The sequence below is a fragment of the Columba livia genome, chromosome 20 (genome assembly GCF_036013475.1).
Source record: "Columba livia isolate bColLiv1 breed racing homer chromosome 20, bColLiv1.pat.W.v2, whole genome shotgun sequence".
NCBI lineage: Eukaryota > Metazoa > Chordata > Aves > Columbiformes > Columbidae > Columba > Columba livia.
The window spans coordinates 6,703,165-6,717,944 of record NC_088621.1 but is presented as its reverse complement, the minus strand read 5'-3'; the positions used below and the strand labels follow the sequence as shown (position 1 = coordinate 6,717,944).

Here is a 14,780-nt window from a genome sequence, read left to right as displayed (position 1 = left end):
ACTTTTTTCTTCCCTCCCCCCCTCACATTTAGTGTATTTAGCGCTTTGCTACTGGAAACGGCTGAAGGTTGAGATATGAATTTTAGAAGATACAGGCTCTGCTCCATTCAGAGGGACGCGGTTTGGGAAGTGCGGGATGTGGTTTCACTACCAGGCAGCGCAGTCACGCACACACACCCGCACAAGCCAATTAGAATGTTAATAATAATTAAGTGTCTTACTCCTAAGACGCTCCTACACAGGGGAATGCTGAAGTGCCAGTCAGCTCATTTCATTACACACAGCCAGACACCTCTCAGACCTCGCGTATTTGCTAAGGGAGCGGAGCAGAGCGATTCCAGCTCCAGCCAATCTGATTTCAGATGATCTGCTCAACAAACAAATTACAGCAGCCTGCAGAAAGAAGGATGGACCAGAAAAAAGTCCAGCTGTGGCAGCTGAGCTGTACCTCTCACTTCTAACCAAGCCATAGCAAATAAATACAGGGCAAAGCCTATAAATTTCCCATTTGTGGGGTTTTGTGGGAGTCTTTATCGAGCTTTGGTTCACACGCTTCAAAGCATCTCCATTTCAGATTTGAGATAATCCCCTAATTAAACACAAACTCAGCCTTGAGCTGCAAGTCATCTGATTTCTACCCCAAAAATCAGAACTGGACACGGACTTGCTGGAGTTGTTGAGCATGTTCAGATCTGAGATTGTGTTTAACTGGCCCAGGGTCACATCCTGTCCATCCGAGTCACCCACCTTCCTCACCTCCGTGGCCGTGTCTGGTTCACAGCCGAGCACGACACACTGCTCATTCCCAAACTGCACCATTCCAGACGGGAGCTTGCAAACAGCTCTCTCCTTTGCTGGGCAATAGGGAATGGTGGGGTTTGCTGCTGAAAAAGCTCCTGGGTTCAAGGTTTGCCTGCTGGTAACAGCCAGGAGGAGGCTGGGGAGAAAGGTTTGGATACAATTCTCATGAGCAGAACCTTTGGAGTGACTCAAGAGTTTTGGAGTTTCATTATCCCTGGCTGAAAATGAATGAATTTAGTACATTTCTGATAGCAGAAATGTTATGGCTACTTTTCACCCAAACCTCTACTTTCAGAAAAAGAAAAAAAATAAGTGAGGCAAGAAACAAAATCTACAGGAGCATGAAAACAAAAAGCCCTGTTTATTCAAAGCACACTCCAAATACGGCAGATACAAAATAAGGTAAAGCAAGACGAGTCATTCACGTTTCCAATAAACTAAAGGAAAAAAAAATCCCCTCATTTTTCACTCTATTTCACATCAGAGAACAATCACAGCAGACTACTCACTTAATGCGATGATAACTTTACCCCTGCCCCAAGGGGCTTCTCTACCTCCCTTGCACAGCTCTGAAAATTATCACATTTGCCCCCATTTTATGTCCCTCCCCACATGCAGTTTGCTGCATTTCAAACACTTTGGGTTCACACAGCTGCTGCTTGCACTTTCTTTTTACTATCCTTTGATTTTTACCAGCTGCAAGAGAAAAAAAAAAGATACACAAAACCATGCATCTGATCAGAAGTGCGTGACACATAGCACTACACCTGAGTGTACATCTGAGTTTACCCAGGTTCAGTTTGCCCCAAAGATCAGAAGTCTGAGCAAAATCAAGCCAGTCCAGCAACTCAAATCCATAGACAAACAACAACAGAAGGTCCCTCTGGCTCTTATTCTATTTCCGCCGATAAGCCAGAGGAGATGCTGCTGGGCCAACTCACTGCAGAGGCTGAAGTCTTGCACACCCACCTTCAATTTTATCTTCAGGCCTTGGGAAGTCAAAAGCTAAATGAGGAATCTAAACTGAGGACTCAACTTTCTGTTGAGCTAGAGCCCTTTTAAGCCGCTATAGAATGTTTTGTTAAGCTGTATACAGGTACTAATGACTTTTATTGCAGAGGATCAGTGAAAAGAATCACTTGGGTTAGGAGGGACCTTGGAGATCCCCTATTCGAACTTCTGCTCAAAGCAAAACTAAGTTGCAGTGCTACATACAGCACAAGACCTTTAAACAGAAGTCAGCAGATATGGAGAAGTTTGTAGGTAAAAGTCTTCTCAGAGCTTTTAAAAATATTTTACCCAGGCTTAGCAGTATACAAACAGAGTTGGTTCTAGAGCAGAGATTGCTCAGATTTTCTATTCTACATCGCTGCTGTGCTCTGAGCTTCTAAAAGCATCACAGGAGGTGGAATCAGAAGTAGATGATGGAAACCAAAAGGCAAATGCTTGCATTTGAGTTTAGCACAAAAACCTATTTGTAATGGCATAGGAGAACTGAGAGAGAACGGAGTGAACTCCTCCCGCGAGCTCAGTGCTCGAGGTGCTGCCAGAGCCAGGCAGAGAACCCACAGCATCCGGGCACTCGTGTGGGGATCCAGACCCACAGCGATGCTGCTGGCTGAACTGGAGCTCTGTTTGAAGCGGACTGGTTTACATCTCCTGCCCACTTTGTACAAGATCAAATTCCACCCACTCTCTCTTCAACAAGAGCTTCTCAAATATTTAATTACAAAATTCAAGCAGAAAATAGCAACAAAAGGTGCAAAAAACAAGTTTAAATAACTCTAGGTGATTTCCACTAGCATTGCTCTGCACATACAAACTTTTAAACCGTGGAAATAAAAAAAGTGCTCTTGAAAGTAGTTTTCCTCTCGGTCATACAGTAATTAAAAAAATCTGTTTTATTGTCATTGCAAGGCATCAGTGAAACTGTATGAGAGTGTCTGAAAATCTAAGTAGTATTAAAAAAGTCAAATAGTCTGAGCTTTGTTATTCACATTTGGCTAATAAGACTAATGTTAACTTATGGAGGCATCACTGGCTGTAAATTACAGGAAAATGAGCTGGGCAATTAGCTGGAAGCAAAATAAGCATCCTCACCTTCTGTAAAACATAGCAAATTATTTTATAAATAAGTGTTTGAACAAATAATCACTTGATCTTGAGGGTTGTGTAACCAAAGTTTTCAATCACTTTTCCTAAGCCGCCAAGAGTTTCAGGGTTCTGGAAGTTATATCATTTTGTCAACCTTCAATGCACAGAAATGTTGAGGCATGTCCCCACAAGATGATTATCTGTCTGACTTGCAGTTGAAAGCCATTAGATGTTACTTTTTACATTAGCTGAGAATTGCTCAGTTGCAGTTTTTAAGTTTGTTAAGGATGACAAAGATGAGCATGACAGACTTGCAGTGATTAAATGCTTCTTGAATTTATTTCACAATGTGCTAAATGTTTCTTACGATACAATCTCAAAATTAGAATGAACTGATCTTGTACCTACTGAAGTTTATGACATGATGAATTCTTTAGAGAGTAAATTACAATGAAACATTGATAGCAAATTACTCAGTTATAAACGTAGCTCATCCAAAAACACATCATGACAAAACCAAAGCATTTTATTCAGTAATACATATCTGCTTTCATATCCGACTTCAGCACATATGACTATTTTCCTTATACAATCGCTTTCGGGGTTGGGGGGGGAAGGAGGCTTCACAGTCATTGTTGAAGCGCTATAATGTTACAAAAAGCTGAATGGGGATAGTTTGCTGAGAAACAGTTAATATATTATACACCAAAAAATTTAGAGGGTTGTGCATGTACTTCACAAGTGTTGAATCTGGACATGGTGTATTTCTCTGTAATTCAGAGTCCTAGTTTTTTCAATTCCTTATTGTTTGTGGAGTAATTATGCCCATTTCTACCTCAAATGCAGAAGGGGGATAAATAATTTCCTTGGATAAACAGACTTGAACAGATTGCAGAAGACCACAAAATATTGATTATGTTAAGTTTGAACTTCAAATTAAGGCACAAATGAAGGTTAATTTCAGTTATTCATGTAAAGAGTCATGAATTGGTTTAAAAAATGTATTGAAAAAGTATCAAAACTCGCCTGCTCTGGTCATTCTCAGTAAGAGCAGAGAGTGAAGCAGCTGGTTCGACTGCTGGGTTAGAGCTGGCGACGGGCGAGGAGCAAACCTTGCTCCAGGCAGCTGGAATGGGCCAGTCCCAAAGGGTAGGGGGACCAGCCTTGCGTTCTGGCTTTATCATTGCCTAATTCTTTACTTCCATCCAAGTGACAAGGGTGTTGTTGCTGGAATTGCTATTAAATTTGCAGTGTGATTGGTCCGGAGTCCTTACACACGACTTCAGGATGCTGCACTGAATTCAGAGGTCACAGAGCCACAGGATCTGACCTAGTTGTGTTCACAGTTCCTCTAGAGACGCGATATAAATTTAAGCTAGGGAAACCGAGTCTCTTTCTGCAGTAAAACCAGAGAAAATGCCAGTGTGAAGACGGTTTGGACAAGCTGAGATCTGGGGCTTAACTGTCTCCTGAAGTTTAGAGCTGACAAGACAGACATCACTAAGAGAATTCAAACATCTAACAGGCTCCAGTACCTTGAAACAGCTACCCAAGTGGCATTATATGCCCACAAAGTCACTCTCCAGCTGTGATAGTCTCTCATTAAAATGGTGTGACCCATAAAGCTTCCCTGCTTACATCTTGACCACTTTGAAATAACCCATGAGAAGTTTCTGTCTTTAGCTGCAAAGTGGACCAAGGCTTTTCCACATGCCTCTTCAACCCAGTGCTTTGGAGTCAAATGCTTCCAGTATTTTAATATAAGGCTTTAGAAAGCTTCGTATGGTTTGTTTCGTTTTTAGTATTAGCACATACCCACACCTAGCGCTTAATTTTCTTAAAATATAAATATGTAGGTGTATAATAAAAATATTGAAAAGTCCTAGCCAGAGTTTAAGAAGTTTTAGACCTGAGAACCTGAGCACCCAAAAAACAAAATGTGCTGCTTGCAACAATTTCTGATTCTGCAGCCTGTCCATCACAGTGATGATGCAGAACAACGCTGCATGGGGCATGTGCTATGTAACATCAGTCGGCACCAGCAAAGGTGCTGTGGATACTGCGGAGCTCCACTGTAAGACTGCTGACTGTTTTCATGGCATCACATGAAACACATAAATAAATAGCTCCTCTTCTATGATCCCAGCGTGGAAGTTTTGCTTCGCTGTCTACCCCTTCTCATTAAAAGCATAAAACGCAACCCAAGCTGGGGATTAGACACAGAGGCAGGCAAACACCAGATAGCCACAGGGAAGGGCTCAAGGAGCAAAAGGATTGGCACGTGTGCCAGTAAAGCTAGTCCTGGTGGCAGCTAGAAGTTGCACCCTCAGAACTGAATTTCACTCCGAGAACAGAGCAACAACAGGCACAGACACTCCAGACCACACAGGCACATACACCCATTTCCTTCTCCAGAGCCTCTGTGCAGGTGTTAAGATAAACCTCTCCCCCAGCAAACTGTCATAAAACTGTTACTTTTTCTTTTCTAAAGTTCTCTTAAAAACAAACAGGCACATACTCCTTTCCTGTGAAGCAAGTTTAGTTTTTTTCCTATTTAAATGACAAACACATCAGAAATCTTCCTCACCACAGCGCATCCTGTCTTTTCTCTGTCTGACATTTAGAGTACAAACTCTTTAGGGCAGGGTCTGTCTTTACTTCTATGTCTCATACAGAGCCAAGTCGTTCTCAATGTTAAACAGTAGTAGAAAAGGCCCATACACATATACAAGGTTATATGATACATGCCTAGTTTACGTATGATATACACATGATATGGTCAGTAAAACAGGCCTGTACAAGAAACCTCTCTACTTATGTACACAACAAAACAGATCCTGACTTGTGTGCTGGGGCACACACACACGGTGCTGTGTATGAAGGAGGCCCTTGTAAATGTGTATGCATGCATCTGGTTTTTAAAAGGAAGAAGCAGAGAGAGGAGGACTGCAGCAGGAAGACATGTTGTCTACAGTTCTCCTCTTCACAACTCTCTTTGGTGAGCGGTTTGGGAAGGTGGGAGCGACTCAGCCGCACAGACACTGTGCATTGGATTGTACGTCTGAGAAACGGTTGGGAACCGCTGCTCGGTGTGAGCCCTTTCCTGGGCAAAAGCAAAGCAAATCCATCTCTCTCCACAGTTCCCAAGCAGCAGCTCCAGTCAGGCGCCATGATGACATCAGTTGCTTTCGCAATTATTTAACCTCTGTCTTTCAGATCAGCAGCGAACCAGCAAGGGTGACTAATACACACATCAGCTCTGGAAAGTTATCAGCACACTGAACAGGGTGCTGGCCCTCAGGACTGAACTATTCGTCCGTGAATGTATTTCTTTTGTATTTGGGGAAAAACTCTGTGAAACCAAATCTTATGTGTCAATAAGAAGCTACAGGCAGACCTCTGTGCCCCATGGAAACGTCAGGCCTTTTGTCAGAAAGATGCAGATATGGCAAAGATATTTGCTTTTTCTCATTTCTGTGTATTATTTTGCCCTACTCGCCTCCAACTCTGGCTCCTGCGCTCACTCTCCATACAAGCACAGAAAAAGTAGCTTCTCCTAACAGAGATCTACAATAAACATGCTGATACTTGAGATGTAAACTGAGAGGCTGGCATTATAACAGAGCCTCTAAATCAACCTCAGGACCTTGTTAGCATAATTAATGATAGGACTAGTATCTTACAAGATCCAGGACAGAGAGTGGAAAAACAGTAATAACAATAAAAAAAATATAGTTGCATCCCAGCAATTGGTGGGATGATTGCTGATGCTTCAAAAGCAAGTCAGATCTTGTGTGAGACAAATACACTTTATATTATGTTTAATCACACAGGAATCCTGCCGGAAATACTCAGAAGCTTGTTAGAGGAAAATATGAAAATATACTCACGTGAGCAATAAAAAATTCTTGTGTGAAGGAGCTACTGTGACTCCTGTCCTCATAATAGGTCCACATCTTGCAATTACAAGCATGCTGTAAAATAATGCTGCCTACACTGCTCCTTTCTACTCATTTGAAGCTTCAGAGAAGAAGACAGTACTGGTCTTGCTTCCAACTGAAACTGAGGTAAGATGGAAAATCACAAGGAAAAGGATTTGTTCAAGTTCACCTGGAAGTCAGGGGCAGAGCTAGAAATAATATCTGTGTATAAGGGCCCTGAAAGCACTAATAAGTCTTAACAACCCTAACCAGTACAACCTGAAGCCTCCATCCTCTACCCATGAGCCCCACTTAAGCTCAACCCCAGGTCTTCAGCTGCCATATGAGCAAAGCTGTCAGGAGAGCCAGTCACCAGCTGTGTCACATACAGCTATGCCTGTGCCTGACTGTGAAACTTGCTGATCTTGACCCACTCACTGATCTCTGAGCTTGACCTCAGACTTACCTTATCACTATGGACCTGTCTGGTGGTCACTGGGCTGTGCCTGACCCTGGTTAGCCTTACTAGACCTGATCCTGACCTGTGCATTGGTTTCTTGGCTTGAGGGTGGACCTGTCTCATCACCACAAGGTTGTCTGGTGATCTGGACTCTTGGCTACCACGCCTGAGCCTGCTCTGCTTGGCTCACTGGAGGGCAGTGGGCTGGTGAGGACCCTGACCTGGCAGCCACATTGTCCCCTTCAGTTCCCCATCTCTTTGAGGGCAGCTGGTGCTTGCTGCAGCCTGACATTATCCTAGTAGACCACCCTGCCTCTCTTCTTTCTGTAGCACCAAGGGCAGGAAGAGAAATGCCACCTGTATTTTGATATGACCAGGGAACAGATGCAAAAAGAAATTAAGGCACAAACTCAAACTGCAACTCTTCATTGTTCACTGTTTTAAGCATGTCCTGCCTCCTGCTTCATATTGGAGATGGCAGCATTGCCTATCCTAACACAAGACAGCAGCAAAAGACATTCAAGGGGTTATATGAAGAGGTTCATGCTCTGTGTCAGTAACCCTTGAGAATAATAGATCTTGCCTGGCAAGTGTAGAAGGAAGGAGTTTCAGGCTTTAGCAAAAGGCAGTGGTCACAGCAGAGGGCTTGAGAGCACATGAAGGAAAGGCAGAGAGCTGGGAAGCGGAAGCACTGTCAGATTACCCAGTAGGGCAACTGGAGCATGCAGATGCTGGTAGTGGGCAGCGATTCGTGTTGGGCTACTACGTAGCACGAGGGTAGCTCTAGCACTCGGAGCTGAGAAAGGCAAATGGGTTAAGCACTCGCTGGAAGGAGGATGTGAGACACAAAGAGCTCATGGCAGAGAAGGCCAGGTTGTCCTTTGCCTTATGTTAGATACATTCCTGCTCTTAACTGCAGCTGGGATCTGGCATCAGATCTTAGCTTTCCTGAGCAGCCTTTGGGTCAGAATGCAGCATTCCAGCAGGGTTTATCTTGCACTGGGGGACCTGGATGTCTGGAGCCCTCCTTCCACGTCGGGAGGGCAGAACTGCTCATCCAATAGTTTTGTCTCTAACTACAATCTCACTTAAGCTTGTCTTTTCACATATAACAGGAGAAATTCCACATACAGCTCATGCTGAGGTTATAAGGCAGCAATTGTCTAAACCTTCATATACAGCCAATTACTGGACTTTTAATTTGGAAGCTGGAGGGGGTGACTCAACAGAAAAAGATTCGGGCTGAATCAGCAAGGTCTTTTCCTTAGGAGTTAGATATACAACAAGAAAGCAAAATAACTTAGAGGGAGGCGGGAAAAACTTTGCAATGTGGAGGTTCAGGGTATGGAATGCAGCTTTTCCCACAGACAGTTTTTCTGTCTTGCCCTCTTCCATGCCTGAGACACCCATGTGCAGCCTGTGAAGTGACTGTGCAATTAAGAGAGGAAAAAAGAAGTTAACCCTTTGTACCTCCATAGCATCTAATACCTCAGTGTCTACAAACCTCCTCCAACATGGCTTATCAATCTCAATACTATGGCTCTTTTACTAGAACTGGGCCTTGCTAGAAGTTTATTTTAATTTGGAGATCAGAAATCTCTGTCAGCCCCAGTGTTGAAGTAAAGACCAGGATCCAGGCTTTTACAGGAACGGATGTAGTGAAGGAAAACTGTGGATTACACTTCTCCAGGGTCCTGCAAGTGGCTAATTAGCCTAGAGAAGCACAGAAACCGTCTTAGTCTCTCCCTGCTTGAGGCAAGCCAGGGGAGTCTGTGTATCCTTACATGAAGTAGTATCTGAAGAAAGATCAAAGGATAAGACCAAGATTTCATGGCTAGTGAATCAGGCAAGTCTGCTGAGGGTTTCGATATGATTGAATACAATAAGGGGAAAATTTATTTGCTTAGTGACATACTAGCTATGGGATATTAATTTTTCAGATTTTACTAATATGAGTGTTAATTTCCTGGGGTCAGTTGATGGCTTTATAATTTCATACTCTTCACACAGGAAAAAACTGATGCGGGTGTTTTCAAATGTGTTGGGGACTCAGGTGTATTTTTGAAATGTAATGTCTGAGATACCTTCACTTTCAAAAGGATTTGGAAGACTCACTTGAATACTTTGGAAAATGTTACCTTAAGCAACTGTTTCCTTAAAGAGTTAGTACTGAAGACAGAAAGCAAGCCTCAGTCTCCTCAGTAAATGCTTTTAGGGACCAGCTAGCAGAGATGAACGTGATCTATTACTGTCTGTTTGCCCTTTCACCAGAGCACCTTAAAGCACTCTGTAATCATCAATGCAGGAAGAATTTGCTTCCCTTTCGACCATCCTCACCCTGCTATGGGGAAGAAAAGAATCATTATGACAATTGGGCAACTGTCAACCATAGTAATTAGTTGAGTTGCTAAAGGCCAGGTAGCCAAACTGGGGAACCGATCCTAAGTGTCCCGGTTCCTGCTCCTCCTTTGTAGCCGATACACACAGACCTCTGAAAGGTCAGAAAACTTCTTCCCTGGGGAAGATTTAATTTCCTCCTTTGAATGCCGAGGGAGGGGCCCCTCTAAATCACAGGTTAGGCAGGGACTCAACTGAGTTAACACAATGTATTTCCCTACACCATGTCTTGAAGGTGTAGTTAGATGTTATTACATGTATTGCAGTAGCTCCTAGAGGTCTCTGCCAAGAGCGAGCCCCACTGTGTTGGACACCGTTCACACACAGTATGAGACAGTCCCTGCTCCCAAAGAACTTTAATATTCTTTGATATTTCTGGGAAAAGTTTCATGAGAGAATTTCAGCATAGAGTACAGGGCCCATTACTTCTTTTTAACCTGGATTACACCAGAATAACTCCACTCACTCACTTCAATCCATACCTGTCAGAGATGAGACTCCAGATTCCTTATGTTGCCGTCTCTCTTTTTAAAAACACTGAAGCATGTATAACAAAGAATCAGGAAATGAGTGGGCAGTTGGCATTAATTTCCTCCATGTCACCATCTTTGGTTGCTGTTGTGGAAACACAGAAAGGCACAGCAACTGCGCAGAGCCATCCCGGAGCCCCAGATGGTGACCATATGATCTGTCCCTCTTATGGACCATCGACATGTTTTTTATCCTTAGTATTTGACTTCTGCATGCAAAGAGTGCTCACCTAAATCTGCCTAACCACCACAGCACCTGGGTGCAACACAGGTCCCTTTAGGAATCCAGTAAAGACCCAGACAGAGGGTAAACAATTTGTGGAAAAAGCACAACCTGACTCAATTAGAACTCCCTCCATGAATAGCTCCCTATGTCAGAACTTAAGGCCCCGATTCGTAGGGAAATCTGGGACCTATTTCCTCAGGAATTGCTAGTTATTTATGCAGAGAAAGCACTGCATTCTGATTTTGTTTTCTGGACAGTCTGGGGTGGCCTTTACTGCTCACTTAAATAGACTGGATTTACGCTGAGCTGGTAGCAATAAGATGACAAGAGATCTGTACTTCTATATGTTACCGCTTGTGTCCTTCAGCACCCCAGCTCTGACCCCAGCAAAAGGTGTCCAGGTATCAGGAACTGCTGATCAGCTGCTGTAGATGAACACAACCTGCGCTGACTTCGTCCAAAGCCCAACACCTACACCTGGATGGTGTAAAATGGAGCAATTTTCTATCATCTCTTTGCTAAGGAGCCCATGAACTCCCAAGGCCCAACACAGAGCTCCAGTCATGATCTGGGGAATGTTGGCATTTAAGGTGATAATGGTCCATTATGCCAGAACCATCTATGGGCCAGAAACCCACACGTCCCATAATGCTCGCTTCTCTTCCAGCTGCCTTAGACAAGTGACAGTCATCCTTTTCCAGAAGTATCTCACTGCGCCCTTTACTCTGGCAAATAGGTCTTGTCTGTGGAGTAAGATATTGTGAGAAGAGAGTGAGCCTGGTACTCAAGCAATAGTTATGATGATCTTCCAAAACCCTCAGACTGTATTATACGCCCTTTTCCAAGACCCAGCCTTAGCCACACACTCCTGTGCAAACAAAATTGGATCTAATTCCAACTCCTATGGCCTTTCCCAGAGTTAAACAAAGCCTTGTAGAGCTGAATGATAACAAACCACAGAGGGAGGGAGAAACTACGAAGAAAAAAAAAGCTAAACATCTGTCCCTGACATTTCAAAAATTCTTATTTGCCTAACTCCCTTGGTTTCAGCAGAGCTCTATAACTTTATACCAGCTTCACAGTTAGTCTATCTTTTTTTCAAATCTTTCTTCTGATGAGCTCTGAAATCAGCAGAGGTGTTCAGGCAGACATGTGTAGGCTGTCTCAGACAGCAGGGGCTTCAGGCAAGAAGAATTTCAGGCCAACAGTGGCAAGAAAGAGAAAAGGTTGGTGGTGAAGGAACAGAAGATGAAGAGGGAAGCAGTGAGAGGCAATTCTTGTGGTTTGGAAGTTCCTGTGGCTCTATGTACAGTCAGCATTTCTGTCCGCAAACAGAAACATTTCTGTTTGCTTTGCAAGCCAGATTTCTCAACCTTTGGCCTTCTGACCTTCACTGTATCTGGCACTATGATCAGGTGTGAGATTGTAACTCGCTGCTTGGAGGCGCAGAGCTTTTTCACCTAGCCCAGCAGCCAGACTAGATGGGACCTACCCTTTCCATCAGGGAACTTGAAAACGCCGACTGTCTCTGTGAGATGGAGTGCAGGGTTAAAGGCTGTGCAAGGAGAAAGCCCCAAAAACAGTCTCCTTAAAAGAAGGTTTACCTGAGCTTAAATACTGCCGTGTTGTCCAATTCCAATAGAAGCAGACTGCAGGTACGAGGAGAATCCAGGCATGAGCTGCACGTTGCTTTTGCACGGTGCTAGGAATGAATGAGACAAGGGCTCCACCTGCTCCAAGGTCTATAGTGCTCTCTCTGTTGGACTCTGGCAGAAATAGAGGAAAGCAATGTCTTTGTGTTTGACCAGAAAGGTCCTTCAATTTGTCCTTATCAAATAAAAATAAAATAAAATAAGATTTTTTAAGGCAGTACAGTTTCTTTATACCACATGCCCGTGTTTATTGCCATATAAAATTCCCTGTTTGCCTACACCCCACCCAGGCTCTTGTACACACCTGCATAAGTCTATAATTTTATCCCATGAATCATTCTGTACCATCAGATCACACCCAAGTTACCAGAACTCTAAGGAAGTGGCAAGTTCATTATGCTGGTTTTCATCTTTCAATTTTAAAATAAAAGAACTTTTTATTGGCACCCTGAATCCACAAGTATTTTTTTTTAGACAGGCAGAAAGAACATGTAAAATTAATTAATTAAATGCACCCAACAAAAGGGAGTACAAAGGAAGGGAGAGCTAATAAATGATTTTTTAAGGGGCTGTTCGGACCTGTCCTGCAGTGGTTGTATCTACCTCACAGGGTACTGCAAATCTTAAGCATTCAAAATCATGAGTCAGGCTCACCAAAAATCATGAGACTGAGGAAAAATCATCATTCTCATTTCAATTTAAAGTTTTTTGGTTTATTTGCCTCTGGGTTTTGCAACCTTGGGAGAGCATTGAGGCCATGGTTTTAGGCACTTAAGCAGCCTTTGAAGGACTTTTTTTCCCAGGAAAGTGGAGATTTTCAGCAAATCACTTGTGTCCCATAGCTAGGTGTTCAAGGAACCTACCAAACAGCACAAGAGCTTGCAATCCAAAAGAAATCAAAATACCGTGGTGTACAGGAGCAATACTGCAGTGGTTCGGGCTACTTTTAGAATGTTCTTTGCTAGAAAAACAACGTGAAGCATACTCAACAGTGTGGAGAGAGATACGCAGGCAAACATTTGCAAGTTGCATTTTTTCACTTCTCTTTACAATGTAGAGGAATCTGCTTCTATCTTAGAGAACATTTCTCACTTTTAACTTCTTAGAGTTTTCTTAGAGACATCAAAAAGTCATTTGTATTGAGTGGCTTTGTAGTTCCTAGGATGAGGCTCAGTGTGCTTCTTGACTCCCAGCCATTTGGCGGCCTCTTCGTCGTTACACAACTCTGCCATGCAGCAATGACACCAACTTCTTGCCGTTCAATTAAAAAATGACAAGGAGCCAAAGAAGAAAATTGGATTACCTCCTGGACAACTTAAGTTCATGTAATATTGCCACTGGGTTGTTTCCTAGCCAGGACACTTAATTGCTAAGAAATGTGTTTATGTATGTGCATCTATCCATTTGGGACCAAGATACATGTGACACAATCATAACAGACCAAGATTGCCCAACAGTCTGGAAGAGGCTGCCACCAGTGGGCATCTCTACCACAGTGCAAAGATTAAACATCCATAATAATAGTTGTCTCTGATCCAGTCAGGAAATAAAAGAAAAAGCAAAGCAATGGTAGAAGTCTCTTATCTGCTCTGGAAGGGTCTAGCTTTGCAGAGATGATTTGGCACTCTAGATCTGAGATGTATTTTCTTTCATACACATTCATCGTGCTTTAGTGCTTGCTAATGGAATGACAAAGAAGAAATAGTCCAAATCTAATCATGCAGCAGTTGACTGCAGCTGAGAAAGCGCCAGCAACGTTGAGTATCGGATACATTACTGATTCTCCCATAGACATACTCCCTCTATTTAATGGGAGCTCCCTGCTCACTGTATAAGTCTGTTTAATTCTTATATCTACACAGTCACATTGACATTTAAATTCATTGTCGCCTCACTACTTTCTTTGGAGCTACCAGTGTGATGTCCACCACTCCAAGTGTTGCACTCTAACCAACCTCCATGTATGTTCAGATGCTTTGTGATTGGCAGGGAGGCTCAGGGTAGCAGACAAGGTGAACCCTGTAAACATGGCAAGAGATAAGACAATCCCAAAGGGAACAATAACCGCAAAACTAGCTCACAGGGTTCAAGGGATGGAGGTACATGTACTGTTTATTTTCTGTGCTCTTGGATCAGCAGCAATTCCACATGTAAGCTAACTTCTTCAGCCCCAGCTTTAAGACCTGGAAAGTCCCTTGGCACTGAGCATTATTTAACAAAGAATATATGCTTTCTTTATCTTTTATCTATATAGGAAACAAAACAAAAACAAAACAACCGAGACATTTGAACAATGCCTACAGCTCTGACTTAGGCCATGTCTCTGCCCTTGTTTGCACTGATGTAAATCAGAGATCACTGTTAGAGATTTAAAACAGGCCTTTAAATTTCTTATCACATCGCTCCTCTGCTCCGCCAGGGATCTGTTCTGCGTGTTTCTAACAACAGCGCCCGTGCTTTTGCCAAGCCACAGTTACACATGGAATGCTTTCTCTCCAGGTACACACAGTGCCTGTCCCCTCTTTATACTTTCATATAAAACATACATCTTTCATCCGGCTCACAAGTGCACTACCAATTATACCAATCCCAGGGGTTTTTAACTTATTTCCCCAGCATTTGCTCAGCTGGCTTGCCCATCCCCTTTGTTTATGATGAATGTTTTATGACATAAACAATTACATATTCCCAGGTGCATTT

General features: G+C 43.1%; 1 protein-coding gene across 1 annotated transcript in view; it reads right to left on the bottom strand.

The window, feature by feature from the left end:
* Nucleotides 1-12,243, bottom strand: part of MYL10 (myosin light chain 10) — a 72,259-nt gene extending 60,016 nt beyond the window's left edge. The window contains exon 1 of the mRNA XM_021287010.2: nucleotides 12,033-12,243. The gene's annotated coding sequence lies outside the window, so the exon portion shown is untranslated. The remainder of the gene's footprint in view (nucleotides 1-12,032) is intronic.
* Nucleotides 12,244-14,780: the final 2,537 nt, after the last annotated feature.